The sequence below is a fragment of the Phyllostomus discolor genome, chromosome 1, assembly GCF_004126475.2.
Source record: "Phyllostomus discolor isolate MPI-MPIP mPhyDis1 chromosome 1, mPhyDis1.pri.v3, whole genome shotgun sequence".
Classification (NCBI taxonomy): Eukaryota; Metazoa; Chordata; class Mammalia; order Chiroptera; family Phyllostomidae; genus Phyllostomus; species Phyllostomus discolor.
Genome location: NC_040903.2, coordinates 27,272,559 through 27,295,319, shown reverse-complemented (window position 1 = coordinate 27,295,319; position 22,761 = coordinate 27,272,559).

Below are 22,761 nucleotides of genomic sequence, written 5' to 3'. Positions count from 1 at the left end.
TTGTTAAAATTTCTGGTATTTATTTTAATTACTTTTTTCATATCACTATCTAATTTTGTTATGTAATTTAAATTATATGTTTGGGTATTTTACAGAATGCAATATTTTCTGTGTCTATCTTGTCTTTACCTAGAAAAATTGAGAGGTCTTCCATTTTAATAATTGTTTATGTTGATCCTGTAGTCAATGGTGGAATGTTACATCAGGCTCCTGTGTAATCCAAAACCAGGTTATGGAAGATGTGACCAAAATAAATTATAATAGTTAAGTAATTTGCAAACATTGATTTAGTACCTACATGTCTACCAAACAAACCAACTCTCTTGGCTTCCTCTTTGACCCATCTTTTAAACGGCTGTATTACCTGAGTTCCCTTGATATAAGGGTTCCATCACTCCACACATATTCTTCCGCACACTTTCATGGTTTGTTCTATCAGGTAAAAAGTGCCATTTCTTTCGTCATTCTGTAAACCTCTGTGGCCCAGGAGTGTCCAACTCATGGCCCACAGGCTGCATGAAGCCCAACAAAAAATTGTAAATTTACTTAAAACCTTTTTTATGCTCATCAGTTTTCATTAGTGTTAGTGTGTTTAATGTGTGGCCTAAGACAATTCTTCTTCTTCCATTGTGGCCCAGAAATGCGAAAAGCTTGGACACCCCTATTCCTTTTCATGTGAAGCCACAGGAACCATGAGTACTCTGGTCTGCACTGTGCAAGCTTCTTATGGACGGTGTGGTACAAGACCACTCTCACATGCTTTCCAGGCTATTGACACCAGAATGGTGTTTGCCCTGCTGTTGTGGATAAGAGGATCCAGCAGGCTTTCTACCATTAGAAATCTCTAGATATGAAACTGTAGTCTTTGTGTTCAAGTACACCTGCAATATTCTCCCCTAGGCCTTCTCTCCTTGACTATTTTCATAGAGGCACAAAGGAAATATACTTCCACAGGTCAATGTTCAGCCAAAAAAGAAATTGTGATCTCTCCTTCTAGCGAGTGTCCCAAATGTTAATTACTGATCTCTTCAAGTCCCCATCCCATACCTTTGCATCAGAGAGAATAAAGAAATGGCAGTGACTAAATTGTCTTCATGATGCTACATTTCCCAAAGACTTAATTTCTTTGTAGTCCTGCTTTTAGGTTAACTGACTGGGTGTGGATGAAAAGGAAGATTTTGTCCTATTCCCTTGCCGCCCAGAAAACACTCAGTGCTTGGAATGTGGGAATAGTTAAGCTTTTTATCATCAGATTTTAGCCTTCACTGAAATTTCGGTACTAGAGGAAAAATCCACTCACCTGCTGATACAGATAAGACCGCCATCTCCTACACATGTTCAGGATCCTCAGCCTCACTAGTACCGGACTCCTCATTACTTTGTCAATGAAGACTCATGGCCATAGTTATACTTCCTGGAAGTGTGTTTTAATAGTATTTACTGTAGGTGTTTTTGGTAGCTTCTACTTCTTTCAAACTAGCATAATTATAGTCATCAAAAATGTCAGAAAAGGCAAAGGTAATTCTTAGACCATGCTGCCAGGACAACAGCCATGCATATTCTTAAGAAGATGACTTATTCTTTAATTCAAAAGCTTCTGGATATAAATATTTCAATCTTAGCAAAGACTTTAATTCTTTATTACCTCATAAACATTGATTTACCTCCCTACTTTCTCCTTCCTTCCTTTCTTCTTTCCTCCCTTCTTTATTTTATAAAACTGACTTCTTTGTTTTGCAGAAAATTTGGTGCCCAAGTTGTAAAAAGCTCCTCTGTGGCTTTTATTTTGCAATTACGTGGTTCATGGAGCAGAGAATGTGAAGTTGGAAAATAGAAGAATTGTGAAGACCTTGTTTAAGGTGCTTAACTGAATATGGATTATAAAATGAAGCCTAGAAAAAATATCTCTGGTACATTTATCTTATGCTCTGATTGGTGGTTCTGATGGTGGGGAATTCCCTTGCTAAACTGTTCAAAATTTATTCTCCACTCATTATATTCTAAACGTTACACAGATTTTCCTAATGATGTTATCATTGCTTATTAGAATTTAATATGCCTAACCAATGAATTGTAAAATCCAGAACAAAATAATCATTTACAGGCCGAAAGAAATACAGAAGGGACAGTAATAAAGCATTACTGGGGCTAGAGCAAAGAAAACCAAGACATCACTTTATTTTTTACTTTTTAAAAATTTTATTGTTGTTCATTTACAGTTGTCCTGCCTTCTTCCCCATTGCTCACTCCTACACCATACGCCCGACTCCCACAGTTAGTCCCTCTGCATTTTCCATGCCCATGAGACCTCTGTTCGTGTTCCTTTGCTTGCCTCTTCCCCTCCTTTCTCCCATTATCCCCCTTCCCACCTCTCATCACTGTCAGTTTGTTCTTTATTCCCAGGTCTCTGGTTCTATTTTGTTCATTTGTTTGTTTGGTAGATTAGGTTCCACGTATAGGTGAGATCATATGGTATTTGTCTTTCATCGCCTAGTTTATTTTACTTAGCATAATGCTCCCCAGTTCTATCCACACCATGACATCATCTTGTATGCTGAGATGACGGGCAGAAACAAAAAGAGTGAGAGGAGAAGTCAGAAAACTGTAGAAAGCACTAGATAAAAAGAAATTGTTGGGAAAACACAGTACAATGGAGGAAGTGCAAATGGTAAAAAAGTAAATGCAGATGAGAATTGTTTGAGGAGAATGAGAAAGGTAAAAAATGTCAAAATGTGAAGGAAAAAACAAACATAACAAAAATAAATAGTAGAAAGAATAGAGAGAAAAATAGAAAAAAGAAACAATGAAATACTGAATTTATCAAATCAGAGGTATTTTAATCAGATACAAATGGAACGAATGATATAATAGTCAATCCTTTTTATTTTAGTTTATATCAAAGCTAAATGTTTTGCTGCACCTGACGCCATTTCACACAGGGAAAACAAACAGAATGTGACTCATTTGGCTGGAGCGTTGTCTAGGTTGTGAGTCTGATCCTCAGTCTGGGCACATACCTAGGTTGCTGGTTTAATCCCCATTCAGAGCACGAACGGGAGGCAACCGATGGATGTTTCTCTCACATCAATGTCTATCTGTCTGTCTGTCTGCCTCTCTCTCTCTAAAAATCAATACACATATTCTTTAATAGAGATTAAAAATAAAATATAAATAAACAAAATGCAAACAATTCAAATTATGCTTTCTCTGATGAAAAAATTATGTTCATATTTTCTGGTTTCCCAATATTTTGTTTGCATGTGGGTATAGTGTGTGTGTGTGTGTGTGTGTGTGTGTGTGTGTCTATTTATGGATTCAAGGCTGCGTCCACCAGTAATGTTCAGTGATATCTTCATATTTGACAAAATGAATATTTAACTGGAATTTTCTCAGGGAATTAACATAGGAGAAGGAGAAGAAATTAATATTCATTTCAACCACACAAGATGAGGTTTTGAAAAGAGGGGCCTGCCTGATTTCAAACAATTAAATGATTAATTAAGTTTCCCAATAGAGTGAAGACACTGCTATTAAAATTAAAAAATTGTTTCATCAAGGAATAGCTATTTGTAACCTCTAAATGCAAATAACTAAATGCAAAAAGAAATCAGGGGAGAAAATAGCCCACAAGAGAAATAGAAAGCATTTATTTTAGAAGCGGCTGTGACTTATTTCACAAATACAATATAAGACATCTATGTAATGACAGGAGCAAAGAAAGTTTCAAATAACCAAAGTGTTGCAGAGGTTTTATGGTCAGTTAGATGGTGCATTTCAGTTTTTTGCTATGTAATTAACACTTTCTAATGACTTAAGATCAATGTGATTAATAGGCCATTCTCTCTGCAAATTTGTTTTCTGTCGTGCAGGAGGAAATACTAAGCTTCAGTGATGAAAAAAATAATGAAGGCAAGAACAATGACTATACCAAGAATGAAAACAAAATCTGTCAGAAGAACTCTAGAGCAAGTCCAAGAGCAGCCCAGCTCTCTTTCTGGATGTTGCCTCTGACGAGAAACAGGGGAGAAAAGCTTTATCCACACTCACTGGAGATTTTAATCGATTTCAACAGAAGTGCATCCAAGGTCAATGATTTGTAAAAGGTGCCCAGAGCTGAGCCCTTAGGAGCACTTCTGAATAAGAATGCATCATTTTCCTCTTTGCCAAATGTATTTATTATTGAATTCGCACAATGTACTCATTCTTCTGGCCTGAAGAAAGATTTTTTTAAGCATTAGAAAGAATCTCAGTTATCTGTCTTAGCATTAGAAATTGTAAGAAAGGTAAATACACACATGTAAACACAAAAGTTTATACTGTCCAAGAAAATACTTCTAGAACCAAATGGCTTCCTCCTGGTGCTCCTGCAGCAGCTGATGACGTCAGTGTAACTGCATTGTGCCTGGCAGCAGGATTTGGGAAGAAAAGGGACGCAACTTTGAATTCTGCCTCACAGACACCTGGGGCTCCTATGAATTACCCAATGTGGGTTGAGATGAGGAAAGGCAATTGCCCAAATCCTTTCCTTTGACTTCCACAAGAACCAGCTGCCACAGCCACACGATAGGGCTGGCTGTTCTCATTCGCCAAGTAGGAATAGCTGTTGGGCAGAAGGAAGAACCATGACAACTGATCAGTTTCAGGAAATGAGTTCATGCCTGTTAGTTGGGTGCAGATCAGTTCATTGAACCCCACACTAACTGTGTTAGTTTTCTCCTGTTTCTAAATGTATCACTGATGCAACGGAGTTTTTTTTAAATGCTATCAGTGCAAAGGAAATTAACAAATAAAGCAAACTATTGTTTTGAATAAGTCATGCGATTCATTCACAAACACTTGAAGAGTGAAGAAATACCAGGCCAAGGCAAGCAGCTCAGAAATCCAGCTTCAATATTCCTTTTGCACTGGTTCTGAAATCAGGGCCCAGATACAGTGCAGGCATGCCTCGTGTTGTGGGATAGGTTGTGTTTGTGCATGTTCATATGTCGCAGTCCTAAACCTCAGCATCTAACAATGAGACTAATGGTGTCTTTGAAGAGGAAATTTAGTTAAAAGGATGTCATTAGTGTTGGGAGTGTGTGTTAGTGGATAAAAAATTACTAATAGAAAACATCAGGGATAAGGCCAGGTCAGGGGTGGGATTCTGGCTAAACCAACCTAATAGGATTCTTGACGAAGGTAGGCAAGGGTGATGAGATACCACCTAAGGGATAATAGAAAATGAGAAACCTCATCAGATACTGAAGGTGAATCGGTATCAGGGTTGGGGTATTCTGGCTAAACTGACTTAGCAAGATTCAGAATAATTGATGAAATCGAACAATGAAAAGATGAAAACAAAAGCCCAAAAGTCACGATCTCATCATAAAGAAAGTTGAGTAACTTAAGTAGAGTTTGACCAAAGGGACAATCATCGTTGACCCTAATTTAATGTGACTGGTATCCTTATAAGAAGAGATGAGGTTAATGAGAACAGTGACAGAAGGGAGACCAGGTGAGGACACAGCAAGAATCCGACCATCTACAAGCCAAGGAGAAAAACCTAAGAGGAAACTAACTCTGCCGACACTTATTTCTTGGACTTCCAGCCTTCAAAACTATGAGGAAATAAATTTCTGTGGTTTAAGCCATCTAGTGCTCTGTCATGGCCATCTTAACAAGCTAATGTACCTTGTAGTGCCCAACTCCATGTGGAAACTACACAGCTGCAAGTTCTCATTCCATATGTTTCTTTGAAGCACTGGCCAGACACTACGTTTCCTAGATGTTCTTTCACCATCAGGCTAAATGTTCATTCATTCGTATTATGGGTGGGGGAACACACGTGATAGGGCTAAATGTGCCACAGAGCGATTTAGGAAAAACAAACACTGTGGGAACAGACAACATCAATTTGGAGATAGAAGAACCCATTAATTTAAGTTTTAGATGTGACCCAAAACTTTACTATGTCTAGTTTGAGCAAATTGAGCAAACTGGGCTAGATTTTATCAGTGCCTAAGGACATGTTGACTGAAGAAAACTAGAAGATTAACAAGTGGAAAGCCATGCATTTTTTTGCAGCAAATTCAGGATGAATTTACCCTTTCCGTCAAGTACAACATATTCTATAGACAGTAAAAATACCTTAGGGTTAAGAATGAATTTAATGTCCTGTTTATATTTGTTTATTTTTTTTATTTGCTTGTTTGTTGTTGCCTGGCTCCTCCAGGACACTGCTTACCAATATTTATGTCTGATGTATTCCACTTTCTTCTTTCCTCTACACATTCTTGTTAGCAGTTTTGGAGCTCTCCTCAAACCAGGTGGGAGTAACCCATGGCATGAATCACTAAAGAAAACGGAGGAAGTCCATGTCTGAGTGCCTCTCCCTGCTCCCTCCTTTGTCTTGACACCCCCATAACATTCTGAGTCAGGGCACATTTAGCATAGCACCGACTCTGTAACCTTGTCTGGGCCAAAGAGGTTTGATACGCATTCTTTTATTTAACCCCCTAGCTTGAATGAATGGAAACATTTTAAATTCAAACACACTTTAATTCCAATCTAGTTTTTCTTCTTTCTAGCCATGCGAGTTTGAGCACATGGTATAAATTCTCTGGGTTTTAGTATTGCAGTGAAGGTTATCTAACATAATATAAAAAAATGCTTAGTGCTGTCTTTGGTATATACTAAGATGCACAAACCTCAAAAGATATTAGTTGTAATGATATTGCAATGATATGATAAAGGTAATAAAGATGTATGAGTGTCCTCTTTTTACTGATATAAATATTAAAGCTCAGGAACAATATATAATTTGTCCAAAGTTACACGACTAGTAGATTATGATACTGGAATTTTAACCTAAGTCTGCAAGTTTAACCACTTTGCTGTATTGCCTCTTAATTCATGGTTCTTGAATGTCCACTATGTAGTATGGATGATGCTCGTTCTGGAATTATAAAATAATGCCATAAATTTATAAAGTAAAAGAACTTATATATTGTGCTTTATCCCCTTAAACACTGGCCACTGATGTTAAAATGTATATTACACTTTCATTCTTTATTGTAAATGGGCACCATCACTTTTTAATAAAGTTATACAATCATTTTTATTTCACATTACTTATTTATTTCTGCTTTTATGAGAGGGTATGCCCTAAGGAATCATGTGAATTGACTCTGGACTTAGCACTATGTTTAATAGCACTGGGTCCCCTTTTAAGCTTTCAGAGTTCCATAACAATGTTTCTTTTATTTTTCACAGGATGGCTTGTTTACTAGATATCTTCAAAGATGCATTCAGTAGTATAAATCAACAGTATACACAATTATTACATACTCTCCTTAGAAAAGTCAGGCAGCTATTGGAAGAGGATAATTTAATATTAAATATTAAAAACATAAAAATTCTAGCAATATTGTAAGAAATGAATTAAAGGAAAGCAACTGAGAATTAAAACTGCAAGCCTGTCGCTAACTCACCCCGAGAGGAACTGCACAGTCTCAGCACACTGAACAATGAAACATAACACAATTGCTTCACTCTCAAGACACAGTGAGTTAGAGAAGCTCTCACCCAAAGCTCTAAAACAGGGCTGTTGTGTTGCTTTATTTTATTTTTGTTCTTTAACCAAGCATATAAAAAATCATTACTTTATACTGAGATCCTATGACTTTTACAAACTGAAATTTAAGAAGAATTACTTTGAGTGTAATAATACATCTGGTGCCACTTACTGATAAGAGTCTTTGTTTAGTAGTAAATTTGGGTTCATATACACAGAAAAATGTCAGACTCAGGACTGAACAGGTTTTCAGATCACTTAGGAAATACAATAAAAACCAGAATTATTCTTCAGTTGTTTTAATGATATAGGGGAAAAAATTAGGGAAATGTCAGACCTAGAGAATCTACACATTTGGTGCCTTGTATGGATTACTCTTCCATATTTTTTCTCATTTAAAGGGAGATAGTAGAATGAAAATGACATTTTTATATAAAAACCATCTTGAAACTATTCAAATGTATTTAAATGACAAAGTAGAGGCAAACTCTAATATTTTATTATTAGTAACAGTTAACCTGTAAATCTCCACCATAAATGATGCCTCACCAGTATATCAAGAGCCAGTGGAAAAGAAACAGTGGAAAATAAAAAGTATTTATACATATGAACACACAACTTCCAGGTGTTCTGACTAATGTCTGTGTAGGGCACAATGCAGGCACCAGTGTGGGGTGGTCATTGCCCCCACTCCATTGTGGTCCGGGAAGGAGAAAAGATACATACCAAATAGAAGTTTGTGCACAGCAGGTGGGGTGGGATGTCAAAAGATCATCCTGGGAAAGTAAGCAAAGACACTGAGAGACATAAAAGTAATATGATGTACTTGGGAGTCTCCAAATATTTTAGAATGCTGACCACTCCTTTAGTGATGTGTAGGAAAATGCTGTGGGAGTTAAAATTGAGCTGGATCATTATTATTCAGAGACAATTCTCCAGAGATCTCTAGTATTTCTGCACATCTTTCAGACAAAGGAACTAAGATATTTTGTTGCAAGCTATTTTTTCAAGGATGTTACCAAATAGACTTGGAGCAGGGATAAGGCTTGTTCAGTGCCTAATATAATAAAGATAGTATCTCAAGGGCAAATGTTTGGAAGGTTTGCTTGCAACCCATTATAAAAGGTTGATTTGTCTAATCTGGGGTTCTTTAGATGTGATGCAAATCCACTACACGTGCAACCACCACCACCACCGGGACCCCAGTCAGCATTGGTGCCAGGGGACCAGGGAAGAAGCAGAAACCATCGTGTATGGGAAGCCCATTGCTTTCCGTGCCATAAGCAGTTAAATGCCTTGTCTCCTTGGCCAAGAGGTCACACGCCTTCTGCCACAATCCATGAAACTATGGAAGACTAACTTGTTAACTTATAAGTAGGGTAAAATCTCAGACCCTTCACAGTTCTTAACAATTACATTACCTTGGATTTTACATCTGTTTCATAAATATTTTTGAAGGGTCTTTATGATCTCATTAGTGTTCTAGGCTTTGGCAATAGAACATTTAAAGAAAAAAATCCATTCTCATTAATTTTATACTCTGATGGCATCAAATGAGGAACATAAGTGGGAACATCTCAGTAAGTAAGATGTATAATATGTTACATAGTGATTAGTGCTTTAAAGCAAGGGCAATGTGTAGAGAGTTTCAAGATCATTATTTAGAAATAATGACTTGGTCATTTTAAATAGGATCATTAGGGAAAGCCTGACTGAGAAAGTGATATTTGAATAAACACCTTGAACAGTTAAGGAAGACTTTGGAAGGTCATTTGACAGTTTCTTAGAAAACCGTTAACCATTGACCTACCATACATCTAGCAATAAAACATATTTGTCTTAGTTGAAAATGTATGTCTATACAATAGTCTACAAACACATGTTTATAATTCACAATTGCCCATACTTGGAAGCAACAAAGATGTCTTCCAACAGACAAAGTGATACATCCAAACAATGGAATATAATTGATGAAAGAAAATATACTATCAAGACACAAAAAGACATGGAGGAACCTTAACGACATATTGGTAAGTGCAAAAGTTAATCTACTAAATTCATATACATACTATAACTCCAAGTATATGACATCCAGAAAAGGAAAAATCATGAAGAAAATAGAAAGATAAGTGGTTGCCAGGAGTTCAGGAGGAGGAATGGATGAATATATGGAGTACAGGAGATTTTTAGGGTAGTGAAACCATTCTGTGTGATACTTTAATAATAATATTCATGCCATTATGCATTTTTCAAAACCGATAGAATTTATACAGAGTAACCCTAATGCAAACCTCTCAATGGTACATTTTAAGTAACAATATTGTATCATTATCATTTATCAATTTATAACAAATTCAACATACCAATGCAGGGTGCTAAGAATCAGGGGACCCAGGGAGGGGTGTTTTAAGTAGGTATATGAGAACTCTATACGTATTCAATTCAATTTTTATGTAAAGTTAAAACTGCTCTAAGAAAGAAAGTCTATTTAAATTATTCTTTGAAGTTAAGGAAAAATTCAATTGGACTAGTCAGAGGGAAAAACAAATGTAAAGACCTTGAAGCAAGGACATTGCCAACATGTCGAGAAGGAGTGAGGAGGGCAGTGTGACCAGAACAAAGTGTAGTGGGGAGAGGCTGGGAGCAGATGAGAATCTGCCATCATGGCAGATTCTACAAGCAAACGTGGAGAACTTGGCCCTTCTGAGTCATGGGGAGCCATTAAAAGGTTTCCAGCAGAAGAGTGACATTAATCTGTGTTAAATTTTGAGTGGATTATATTCACTTCATTGTTGAATATATGATAGCGAAGGATAAGGGTAGAAGCAGGTAAGCTAGTTAAAAGGCTAAGTCTATTGAAATAGTCCTGAAGAAAAATGAGGTGTATTTGTACCTGAATTTTTGATCTGAGCAACTGGAAGTTCAGAGTAAAAATCTACAGAGGTGAAGAAGATGTAAAGGTGGCACTTTGGAGACCAGGAGAAGGAATTATGTGTTGTTTGTCATAAACTTGAGATACCTAATAAACATGACAGTGGAGACGTTGAGTAGGAATGTGTACATTCGATTCTAGGAAGATAAATTAAATATGTCATTAAATTCGTATTTTAGGAAGATCACCCTCACAACTCGACACAGTGCAGGTTTTACTGGTGGAGGCTTCGGGAGGAGTCCTGTTGAGAAGCGCTGGGAAGGCCTAGAAGAGCAAAGTGATAGAACAGCGAATAGGTATCAGAGGGGCTCAGAGAGGGGAAGTGCTAGGGTTTGGTCACTGATTACGTCTGAGGCACTGAAATAGAATAAGGACCCTAGAATCACTGTCGTTTTTTGACTAAGGTAACTGGGTAAATAATGACCAAACCAAGGAATAAAAGAAAGACAGAGTTGGGAAGAACGATGGTGAGTTTTCTTTTGAGCACACTGGACCTGAGGTTCTTGGGGGACACCACAGTGAAGGTGAAGACAAGGGAGAAATCCAGGATGACCTGGGGGTTCCCATAATGCGTATCTTGGTAAATGGGGATATTTCTTTAACGGAGATCAGGAATACATAAGATTGGTCAAGTTTGGAGGTGCATATGATGGGCTAATTTTTTAAAAAGATGGAATCTAGTTACCTAGAAATAAAAACATTCTGTATCAAGTTCAAAAGAGGATATATCAGCTGAGGTTCGGGAGGTTATGAAACAGAAGTTCCCCCCACCTAGTGACATCAACAAGATAAAAATCCCTTTATCTTTCATGGTAAAGGAACATGAAGGCTGATGGTCCAGGTAGAGTAAGGGAGATCACTAAACCAAATTTGATGTATCTCAATTATGAACTGTTGTTCAGCTTTCAATATTAAAATATTAGAAGATGAAGAGCAAATGTGCAAACTTTCCCTTGGCAATCTAGTATGTTCAGTACGGTTTAGCAATTTGGACATAACTAACCTTTTCTAGATTTCTAAGGTGAAGTTAGTTTTATCTCTTTTTTTAATGAAGAAATGGACTCAGAGAAGCTAAGTAGCCTGCTCAAAGATCAGCCAGTTAACAAATGACAGAAACTAGTTATCTATGAATTCCACACCTTTCTTTGTAACCTGCTGCCATTCTCTAGTTTCCTGCATTAGGTGGGGAGTTCTGGGGACAGGTATTTCTAACAGATGAGAATAATTGAGTATGGCTAAGGCATGGGTTATGGAGAAAATACATTATTGTACAGACCCACAGGGTTGAGGGATGAAGAGTGGGGATGTTTTGATTGTTTATACAATGCTTTCACTTGAATATCTATTAGCGATGTTTCTTTACTGGAACTTTCTATGAATTTGTCACTGTGTCTTCTAAAGGAATTAAAGAGAGGTTAAGTTTCCAAGGCAAATGAATATGTTGGTATGGGTGTGTATGTATAAGTTTTCTCATCAAGTAATTTATAATTTTGTATAGGTTTTCTAAGTTTGAAAACCTAGCCTATGTATACTCACAATTTTTATAGATAGAAATGAATTTTTCTCTCTTATAACAATACCTAAACTTCTTATTTTTGTGGTGAGAGACAGGTAGAGTAATAATTTTCTACTGACTAAACAACCACTATTTCTATATGTGTAAAAACTACATTTTAATGCAATTTGTGACATTATCAAAAACTCTAAAGTATTAATACAAACCTAATTTATAATGCATTATTTCCATTCTTTCAAAACAACACATACTCATCAATCTTTGTTGGAATTTATAATACTTTTTCAACTACCATCACATATAGAAACAAATAATGGCACTTCATGTGATGGCCATATTTTAATAATAGCTTTCTGTTATACAGTATCTGTTATAAGAAAGAAAAATAAATTCTCTTTATGAAAGTTGTGAGTATATATGTGTTAAGCTGCAAGGTTAATAGTATACCTATGATAAGTAAAAATTATCTTAAAATGAAGTTAAAAGAATCAAGATATTATCTGTATTAATTGTATCAATATTATTTAAGAAGTTATTGCTTAGAAATTGCCTAAAGGAAGGATTGTTTCAGAGTAATTATAGATATTTGAAAAAAACAATGAGGGCATTTAGAAATTTTTGGAAACTAACAAAAATTTTCAGTTCATTTTAAGGCAAAGGCATTTATTCACTTATTTATTCATTAATTTACTCATTACCCATTTTTTTCCTTATATAATAAACTTTTCAAGTGCCATCTTTAAACCACATATTGGAGCTATGAATAAGTAGTAGCACCCACGAAATGGGCATTTGGAAATTTGACTTGTCTTACAAATATTTGGCTGGGGCTATGAATTCAAATTATTTTCTAATGTTAAGAATATTTGATGTAAAGAAGAATTATCCCACCCAAACTATTGTTAATATCACTAACATTAAGAAACACTATGTGCACATGGTACTTCAAAGGATTCTGTGAAACTTCAAGGAACTCATACCTTAATAGAAAAGATACAAAAAGAGACCAAAATTTGTTATCCTATATGGTGAGTGCTCTTATGGAGCCCTTCATGGGCTATTGCAGGAGCCCAGGCCAGCAGAGAAGCAGAAAGAGCATGGAAGCTTTCTCAGGGATGCAGTCCACAAAGAACCACAAGGATCAGCCAGGAGGTGAAGAGAGGTGACAAGTATTTTAGGCAGAAGATTTTCAAGGGCAAAGCCAAAGAGTCGTGAAAGAGGATGGTGAGTGTGTTAGGAAAGTGGAAGTTGTTGGAGGACTTTTCCCAGGCAAATGCAGAGCTTGTGGGACGATGAGGCCTGAGAAGACAAAGTAACGGCCATGAAGTGACTTGTGTGTCATGGAAAGCCTTTAAGAAATATTAAGTGGGGAGCTAGTATGATAGGTTCAAAATATTTGACTAGCATCATTGTGGTACCTGGATTTTAGAAGGTAAACATTAGAGAGGGGGGAAGCAGTTAAGCTGAGGTAGTAAATCAGTGAGGAATGGCAGTGCCTTAACAAAGCAATTGCAGAGGAAAAGGAGTAAAGGCAATAGATTTGTGAAAACAGCAGAGATGTCCTGCCTTGTGCCTATACACCAATATGCAACCAAATACAGCAAAGCAGTGCTTTTTCAAGGGCATTGGGAAAGCCTGGTCTCCCCAAATATATGTTTTACTAGTTGTTGTCTGAAATATTTTAACATCAGATGAGTAAATTTACACCAGAAGATCTGATTGGAGTAGAAATCTATTGACTTAGATGAGGACAGTGTAGCAGGTTCAGCTAGCAGAAATAGGAAGTATTAAGTTGTGAATTTATAGGAGCATGTGCAGATTACCACAACTTTATGAATTATCAGGGCAAGATAGAGAGATGAAGGCTATATTTGTGATTACAAAACTGAGGTGAGCCAAGAACAAAGTATAATTTAAGCAAATAAAACAGCAGATCTATCAGAGTCCAAACACCGGGAAATCTACATTGAATATGCATTGAAGGATTTTATTTGATCAGTATTATTTTTTAGTGAACAAAGAATATGATAATTGTGGAATGGTCTTGGACTGGATCGATTGAAACGTATAGGATCTAAGTTTTTGTGAACTCCTGGAGACAAGCAGACCTATGGAGCTGCCTATGTCTTGACAATCATTACAGTAAACACATTAATTCTTTAAGGACCCATGCTGTGATGTTCAACTTGCCCCGTGTTGTTAGGAAGTGGAAGAACAACCTAAAGGACACAGTGTAGGTCACAGGTGGCAAACACAGGCCCACCGGCTGAATCCGGCTTTCCACTTTGTTTTATCCCTCCGGGCACCTTGTTTCTACCCATTGGCAGTGCCAAGCTCTCGCTTAACTGTTAAGGAGTAGTTACATTTACACAGTCCTAACATTATATTCGGCCCTTTGAAGGCAACCGTGAGGCTGATGTGGCCCCCAGTGAAAATGAGTTTGACACCCTTTGTATAGGTGAATCAACCATGTAAATACAACTAGAGTAAGCAAAAAATTAAATTTATAATAAAATGCAAATTACTAGCATCAGAATCTTTCTTAAAACATATTTTGATAATGGAAAAGAAATAACCAGGATGGATGAGAAAGAATGAATGAAAGAAAGAAAAAAAGGAAGAAAGAAATAATTCGATATTCATCTGCATAATATTCTTAGATTACTGCTTATGAGAGAGAAATCTTAAATTATTAGATAGACCTTTGATAGTAAGTCTTAGCTCAGATTTGCATGAGATGTAAAATGTAGTAATGGAAAGATGACAGGGATATTTGGTGTAGATATTTTATTTTACATGTAGAACCAAAGAGTTTTTAATAAATAAAAGTAAGCATTTAATAATATTTTATTAAAGCAATTTAGTATTTTAGGAACTCAAAATTGATAGTTTAATCTAAGACTTAGTAAGTCATAGATTGTATAACATATATGTAACATATATACATGCATATTTCATATTTATATGAAAAGATTTTCCATGTTATCTTCTGTAAAATGTCAATATCTCTAGCTATTTTCTCACCTTTCAACATAGTCTTATATTAAGAGCCATTGTAAATCTTTTTTAAAAAGTTTCTTTTTATTCTTGGGTAATCAGAAGTTATTTCAACACATCAACTAAAATAGATGTCAGGGCTGCAGATGAAATTAAAAGTCTTTCAAGCCCTGGCTGGCATAGCTCAGTGGATTGAGTGCAGGCTGCGAACCAAAGCATTGCAGGTTCGATTCCCAGTCAGGGCACATGCCTGGGTTGCAGGCCACGGCCCCCAGCAACCACACATTGATGTTTCTCTCTCTCTCTTTCTCCCTCCCTTCCCTCTCTAAAAATAAATAAATAAAATCTTTAAAAAATCTTTAAAAAAAGTCTTCCAACATAGTCCTTGTTTTCCATGGTTTTTCAAAAATTATTACAATAGCTTTTGCAATCCCATACACAAGTATTCCAGGCCTCCTAGATATGGTGAACAGTTGAGCTTTAAGATTTGTTTCTGGGGATCTGGGCCTGGACACTGAAATTTATTTTAAGTGTCTGGGTCCTCTTGCTATAATTTTTCTTACTGAGGCTTAATTTGCTTTTAGTGATGTTTATGTTAGCATTTCCTGTTTAAAAATCAGTCTCCTTGGTGAAGAATTCCAAACTTAGATGGGCTGGCCTCGTTTCTGCTAACTGTAGAACACCTAACAAAAAGTGGCCTTCTCACTTTCTGTCATTGTCTTATTTTTTTAAATGTATCTTGAGTTTTCTTCTCATTATTTTAAAATGGTAAGTAGCCAAAAATATGAGTGCCAAGTCAAAGTTCTATGAATCATTGAAACACTGTTGGCTTTCATTTCTTGGCCATTATTGTATGATATTATCCTTTCACTGTTCAGTCTCAGTTATGTATCTCATTTCTTTATATATTCTCCGGTAACCTGTGCTTTTAGAGGAGCTCACTGAAAAGTCACATTCGTCTACCAGTCAACTCCTTTTGATGCTTTATTTGAATCATCAGCATTTATTTAATCACATTTTAAGGGTCCTCTACCCCTTTTTAAATTTTTCCTTATGATACTGACCAGAAAAGGAATTTCCTTCTGTTCTCTCCAGGTCAACTAAAGTTCAGACCCGCTTTTTTTCCCGAATGGGTCCCTGACATCCTTTTTTTATGGAGCACTTAGTTTAGGATGCTTGTAATTGTAAATTATTTTTCAGCCTCTTTGAGATGTAAATCTTTTTAAAAGCCTTTGCCAGTTTATAGCCCAGGGTCCAGGAAATGGTCTCTTTGAAATGTAATCATCAGGGAAGGCACACTGCATCCCCAAATTTCTGTGGGAGGTAGGAGGCGAACTTCAGGGGGCAGCCTCGCTCCAAGTTGTAAAACTTCCATTTCATCTAAGTTTACTTTTCCTTTGGGTAAGGGCGCTTACGACAGGTAGGCTACAATCTATCACACCCTAGCTCTTATAACTCCCCATTGCTTCATAGCAGAGGTGCTGAGTTCAGACTGAGTTCTGGCCGCACATTCCTATTGCCATAGCCTTGAATAAAACTTTTTTTTTTGCTTACTTAACTTTATCCAGTGCCATTTTTACTTTGACAGTATCTTACTGATTTTTAAAATTTAATAATTCACATTCTTTAATTCTTAAATGGATGGAATAAATCTCTGAATACTCAATCCCCTGTGCTCCTTTCATAAAATTATAGTCATTGTTTTTTCATGATTTATCCCCCTCCTTCTCCCACCCATGTTCCCTCTCTCCCTCTCTCCTTTGGACAAAGAATATTAAGGCATATAATATTCTTTGTTTGAAACTGTACTTCTTAAAGCAATTATAGGCTTAGATATAAAGTTCTTTTATAAATCTACTTATTTGTCTTATTGATCCACTTCGAGTTGAAAGTAGTAATTTCTACTGTAACCGGATAGAAACTTCATGTTTTATTATGACTTTTTCATTTTTCTTTCCTTTTGATTCAAACTGGCCTCGTCCAGCACTGACTCACCTGCCTCCTTTTCCCTTGCTCATCCGCTCCCTTCATCATGAAGCCCTCAAGACAATGAGGCCAGGCCAACATTAAACAATCTTATAAACAAAGCCTCCTGACCCCAGAGGCAGGGTTTCTTTTAAACTAGAGATAACATTAGGCCTCAGTAGTGTTTCAGCTGCAGGCCCAGAAAAGTAGTGAAACCAGACAAAACAGTAGTGAAACCAGACAAAGGAAGTGACACCGTGGCTGACATCAGGACCAGACAAACTCATAGCCACACCTACTCTAACACTGACCAATCAGTAATGATCCTGACCTTGATCATTACCTTAAGTCTCTTTATCACCATGATTAATGATTTCCCTCCCTATAACCCATCCCATGGAAGCCATTAGGGACCCAAGTCTTTAAGCATTAGCTCACCTGTGATTCCAGGCACAGACTACTTTCTAAAAATAATCCCTTACCTTTTTAGCTGCAAACTCCTGTCTTACTGTTCTTGTCTTATTGGGCTTTGATGCGTGCAGGCACTGTTTAATCCAGTAAAACCACCATCTCTTCTTTACAAAGAAGGGGGATTTTCCTGACTCATCCTTGTGTTTTACTAAAGGACTTTTTATTTCACTCTCCAGAGAAAGCACTTTGAAAGTATTTGCAAGCCCTTTCTAACCTCCCCACACTCCTTCTTCTTCATAGAAAGAAGTGTCCTTCACCAGTCTGGTGCTATGGGACACCTTAAGGTGAATAAATGTGCTAAGTAGTATTGGTTTGTCTATTTGCTTTTCTTGTGTTGCATATCTTATATGTGGATTGTGAAACCGACTCATCCTTGCATTCAGTGGGCTGTGTATATGCACAGAGTTTGCTCTGCAATCACTGCCTAATCTACGTTAAGGGCATTTTTTGAGAAAGGAGGAAGGAAAGGTAGAAGCAGTTCTACTTTGGATCTAGACTTAAACAATGTCTTTGCCATATTTGGGGGTAACAAAGCTTATATTATTTTTTTAGCTCTCATGTTTATTTCTGTGTTACTTCTCAAATTAAACACTGTAGAGGAAAAGGTATAAATATCTAAAATCTCTATAAAACAAATTTCTCCATTTTCTTAGTAATAAAACTATCATCAAGACAAGAAGTTAGAAAATGACTGCTTTTAGTAGAATTGATAACATTACCTTAGGTCTAGATCATTTCATACCCCAAGTTAAATATACAGTGATATGCACCTTATTTTCACTCACTGCATCCGTATTGGATACATTCCAGTTCTAAATCCAGACCCTGGGATTTAAATATTTCTGTCGTGAAAGTCCCTTTGCACCAGGAGAAGGAAAAAAAGACATGAAAGTAATAATAAAAGGGTACGAACCTCATCTGTTATTTTCTTAGATATGTTGCTTCAAACTTCCATAAGAATATGGTATCTGCTTCTCTCCTATCCTCATCTTCTTATCTCTGTCTTTAGTTTCCTGGATTTCTTAGCATAAAAGATAATCCAGTGAAAATTAAAACACAGCTAAAATGCACATCTACAATTAAGTTCAACCCGGAGTAGCACAGATTCTGTCTGGATTGTGAAGGTTTCTTGCACTAGAAATATTTTAAACCATTACAGTTATACTATTAACTGGCTTCCTACTTGCCCCCAAGTTTGACAGTGAACTCACTGTGCTAAATTGGCAAATCTCCTTCCTGTCTCCATCTTCCCAAAAGACACAGCTGTGGGAGGAAAGAAGGTAGGAAGAAAGAACAGCACATTTATATTTATATTTTTTGCCCAGTACATCTTCTTTGCTTAAATAGACCATCACTTCCTGGTGGGTGTTTGCATCAGTTTTTTTTTTTGTTTTTTTTTTAAAGATTTAATTTATTTATTACTTTTAGAGAGGGAAGAGAGGGAGAGAGAGAGAGAGAGAAACATCAATGTGCGGTTGCTAGGGGCTGTGGCCTGCAACCCAGGCATGTACCCTGGCTGGGAATCGAACCTGGGACACTTTGGTTCCCAGCCCGCGCTCAATCCACTGAGCTACGCCAGCCTGGGCTTGCATCAGTTCTTAAAGTTCGGCCTCCTGGGGATGGCATTACTGACTCTTCCAGAAGCCCTATTTTCTTGAGGTAATGGACAGGGGACTTCGATGATACATTAGCATTTGAATAGTTTGGAAGTCATGATACTTAGTGTGCCAAGGATTTGTAATATTTATTCATTTAATAATAAATCAAAAAGTATCTGGGCTCTTATCAGCAATTGAGGTTCACACATAATCTAAAGTTTCCTCTCTTAAATTAAAAAAAAAATAGCTACCATATGTGCTATTCATGCCATACATATATATGCACACATATATATGCACACATATATATGTATATATACACACATATATGTACATATAATGTAATAAATAATTCATAACTTTATAGAGATTAAATTCATGAAAAGGAAAGATAAATTTAACAGGGGTTAAATTATGATCCCTCATTGCATTTATTTATAACAAATATTTATTGAAAACCTAATACATGCAAGATACCCTAACATGTGTGCTTTGACATAAAACTTGATACCTGTGCATTAGACAATGTGTAAAAAAGAGAATATATTTTAGACTCTACCTCCTCAATACCTGCATAACTTTGGGCATTATATTGTATTTAGCCTCTAGGTATCTCTGTCTCAAATATATAGCATGAAAAGTTTTGACACTTGGCCTGCCTATCTCAGAGGATAGTTCAGAGAGTCAAATAAAATAATGAATATAAGAATATCACTAGAAGCTGTGGTCCCTAATTGAGGACAAGGACGCTTAATAAATATTTGTTTGTATAATTGAAGAAACTGTAAAATGGAATAGGAGTTTAAGGGAGTCAGGTCAGCATAAAGGTTAAGGCCACAGATCCAGGGTTGGAACCTTGGGTTTGCCATGCACTAGCTGTGCAACCTTGAACATTTTATTCAGTTTGCCTCAGCTTCTTCCTTTGTAAAATGGTACCACAGTTAGTCCATATTAACATGGGAATGGTGTTATATCTAGTTGATACCAATATTATAGGGAGTGTATCAGCTTTGGCGTGCAAAACGAGCCTGAATTCTGGTGGCTGAAATCAAATGGGTGATTCTCCAGCTGCTCTTGCTTGCTTGGGTCACTGATGCAGCTGTAGCCATCCAGTAACCCCACTGGGGATAGCTGATCTAGAAAATTCACTCAGCTATCTGGTAGGTAGTACTAATCATTGGTTGGTCTCTCTCTCCTTGTGGTGACATCTTCAGGGAGGCTGAGGTGTGTCCCTTTTCCTGGCATTTCAAGGCAGCAAGAAAGAGAGAGCAGAAGCTCCAAGACGTTCACCCTAAACTTTCAACTCATTGATGTCACTTCTGGTGCCTTCCACTGTCAAAACAAATCACAAGGGCAACACAGATGCGAGGGCATGGAGAAATAAACTTGGGAAGCAAGGCAAAGTCACATTACAAAGCTGTGCAAACAGAGATGGGAGAAATTGTTGCTACACTGTGCAATTTTCCACAAGGATTAAATGAGATACCATCTGCAAAGTGTTTAGAGCAGAGCTTGGAAATAGTAAGCATTATATAAATGCTAACTGAATAAATTGTTAACAGGTTTTACTGGAGAATGGACAACATTTACACTTTGATACTAAATAAGATTCTATAAAAAGGGTCATGGGTGTGCTAGCACAAAGGATGGCTTTAGGGCAGATGGGGAGCTTGTCGTGTGTTCCATGATGAACAGCAAAACTCAACACAGAAAAAGGCATTTGAGCGTGGCCTTGAAGGAAAGGTAAAAATTGAACTGGCAAACCAGGTTATCTGCAGATCCTCCCTCCTCTGAGCTAGAGTCTCAGAGTTATTTTACCATCTTTAGCAATATGCCCACACCATTCTTCCTCTTTACTTTTCTAAAGGGAAAATATTGGGCTTCAGAGGAGAAGCAATCATGCAAGTTAATAAGGTTGCTTCGACTGAGAAATTTTAGATGCCCTTGTTCACCTTTTTCTAATGCAGAATAAATTGTTCCAACCCCTTTAGGGTGTTTTTCATTTGGCTTGTTTTTTTTTCCCCCTACTTAAGCAGGGGAAGAAAATAATAATCGTTCATATTTATTGAGCACGTGCCTGACCTTATTCTAAGTGCTCTATGTCTATTAATTAATTTAATCTTCACTCCAAGCCTATGAGTTCAGCACTCATCCCTAGATGAGAAAATTGAAGCACAGAGAGGTTGAGTAACTTGTCCGAGTCACACACTGAATGTGTCAGTGACATGGTTCAACTACAGGCAACTGGGCTGTCTCCTCACTCCATCCTAGCTCCTGTGACCTAAGGCTGCATGTTCCCAGGTTGCAAATCTTCAAATAAAGTGAAGTTTCTAAACACCATCCAAATCTGAACACCTACAAGAACTCTATTTGAGGGAATCACAGAATATGGAACCAGAGAATAGAATACCTGGAAAAAAACACAAAGCTCATCACCATAGTTAGCTACCATTTTTTGTAGTTAGAGTAACTGAGTAATGTTTCATTCATGATACAATGTGAACTATAGACAATGTCTAAATGCCAAAGAGTGTACTTCTCTCTGCACACGTCCCTGAGTGAACGTAGAGTCAAGGCATCTGGAAGCTGGAAGGGATTCAGTGGTTGCACTCGGCTCACTTTTTATAGACCACCCAGGTCATTATACATTCTAATGCTTTGCCATGAAGCTCAGTTTTCCCAGCTTGACTCTTTCTGATTCTAAAAATAATAAATTCATTTAAAATTTGCATGCTAATCAACAATATAAATACATAAAAGTACATAAATGCAAAAATGTTATAAAATAAGATTATACATGATCCCACTCTCTAGACCTAAGAGCTGCTAACACATGGTTTGATTTTTCATGTCTTCTGTTTGAATTTTTTTTTATATAAATAGCCCTCATATAACGTGTCCTGAGTGTATGTTCGCAGTATAATCTTTGCTATAAGTCAGCCTTTGGGCCCTGTTTTGGTCATCTGATCCAGGCCTTACCAACCAAAAGTGCCGAGACACCCTTATGACCACCACTGGTCCTACAGGTGACACGGGCACTGAGAAGGGAGCCAACACAGGTGACTATGCTATCACTCAGACTTTATTAATGTAGATTCACTCAGCTTTTATTAAGGCAGATTTAATCCAAATCTATACTAACCTAGAAGCAATTAGCAATAACATCACATGAGAGAAATGGGGGATGACGAACCCGAGTCCCAGAGTCTCAGCCTGCAGGTCCGGCAGACAACACAGTGAGCAAAGGAGCTGTCGGCGTCTTGCAAGGAAGGAGCTCCAGAGCCAGGTGGACAGCCAGACAGGTGAAGTCCTCAGTCCACCCGCGTAGAGCCTCTGATGGCCAACACCAAGGGAGATCAACATGGCTTGGAGCAGCACTCTGGTGTGTGGAGCTCGGCTTTCTCAGCAGTGGGCTGGAGCCTGCCTCAGTTATACCTGTGAGAGTGGTTGGACTCCACCCTTCCCGGTAAGTGTCTTGGCACTCCTGATAACAAGTGTGGAATTTCCCCAGGAGTCTATCCGCCGATGGGCTTGCTCTGCAGTCGTGGCTGTTCTGATCATGTGTACAGATATCTTAGGTGTGTCTCTTTGCCATATGTGTCCAGCATGACTTAGGTAGTTCCTGTCCTGAATCAAAGTGCCATGGCTGACTGACAGCCGTCTTGGTTGACATGAGTGACTTCACTTTGCTTTCTATACTTTATGCTGTCTACACTGCACCAGTGCCATT